Below are 306 nucleotides of genomic sequence, written 5' to 3' on the forward strand. Positions count from 1 at the left end.
GACCCCCCGAAACAGAACCTGTAATCCGTTTTCTCTGACTCGGACTGCCATCGGCTCTGAGGAAGATGTGGATCGGGTTCTAGAAGAGATGACTCCCCGCCTGCCCCTCCCTGCACCTCCCCGGCAGCGATTCCAGTGGGGTTTTCGCTGCCCCTGATGTAAGGCTGTGGTCCACCCCCTCCCCGTTTTCCTCCTTCAGAAAACCGCTGGGGACATTTGGGGGCTGGGAGTGGAGTCGGGGAGATGGGGAGGGGTCCCGGCGCTGTCACTTTAGTTGCCCTTCCCCCTGCCCGCGCCTGGGGCCGG

General features: G+C 63.1%; 1 protein-coding gene across 11 annotated transcripts in view; it reads left to right on the top strand.

The window, feature by feature from the left end:
- MAPT (microtubule associated protein tau) overlaps window positions 1–306 on the top strand; it is a 79,998-nt gene that overhangs the window by 797 nt on the left and 78,895 nt on the right. The window lies entirely within an intron of this gene.

Source organism: Myotis davidii, unplaced genomic scaffold, assembly GCF_000327345.1.
Source record: "Myotis davidii unplaced genomic scaffold, ASM32734v1 scaffold684, whole genome shotgun sequence".
Taxonomy (NCBI): Eukaryota; Metazoa; Chordata; class Mammalia; order Chiroptera; family Vespertilionidae; genus Myotis; species Myotis davidii.